We start from the raw sequence: 1060 nt of genomic DNA, 5'->3' as shown, positions 1-1060 counted from the left end.
ACACTAAAAGACCACAGGTCTTGAAACAATATATATTGAAGAGCAAAAGAACTGGGGTTCTGCCTGAAAATATTCTCAGCAAAGTTGAGCATAATCCTGAATGGAAAAAAATGGATAACTGATCAACTGTCAGACTTTTAGGACTTTGTTTAAAAAAAAATGAACTTAATCTTCTATTAAGTACAAGAGCCAAGAGAAATACAAGGTACCTACTAAAGGCCCATTACAAGGGACTCAACAAGGACAGACAGTTTACCTTTTATGTATGTAAAATGTAAAATGTATGTTTAAGATTGTTGTTAGTAATTGGATAGTTCATTAGAAAGATTGGGGTAGACTTGAGCATGATATGACTTCAAAAATGAAACTGTTCAAAAACAGCTAAAAAGAGTCATTATCTTATGCAAATGAGATTCAAGAGGAAGAACCCATAAAGAGGAATTAGATGGGTAAAGAGGGCTTTTGGTTTTGGAAACCTACTTTCATCAGGAATGGGTTTAAGAGGAGAACAATACATACACATCTAGAAGAGTATGAAAGTCTTCCAAATTTAGAAAGAAAAACAATACTAAGGGAATAGGGAGGGGGGAGAGAATAAGGGAGAGATCTTTAGAGGGGAGGGTGGGGGAATTGGTCAAAGGAGAGAATAAAAGGGCATTTAAATTTATGGGAATGAGAATATAAGGGAGTGATCCTTGGAGGTGAGGTAGGTTAAGTAGTAGAAGAGCAAGGTAGAGAATAGGAGTAAAGTAGGGGAGTCAGGAGGGATAGGAAATAAGAGATATGCAAAAACATAAAAATAAAGATTAGGAGTAGAATCTGTTAGGAAAAACATATGTACATATATGTATGTATGTATATGTATATATGTATGTGTATGTCTATACATAAATATAACCATACTTGATTGTGGCCTTGAGGGGAAGAAGGGGAAAGGGTTTAGTACAAACTAAAAAGTGTACAGCAGAGAACAAAAGAAAACCTGCAAGGAAGCAAAGAAAACATAGACAGCTCTCAACACAACACATGGTATTTAATATATGGGCTTTTTGAAATGGAA

This window comes from Vombatus ursinus, unplaced genomic scaffold (genome assembly GCF_900497805.2).
Source record: "Vombatus ursinus unplaced genomic scaffold, bare-nosed wombat genome assembly UNPS02014806.1, whole genome shotgun sequence".
Lineage (NCBI taxonomy): Eukaryota > Metazoa > Chordata > Mammalia > Diprotodontia > Vombatidae > Vombatus > Vombatus ursinus.
Note: the sequence above shows the minus strand (reverse complement) of the source record.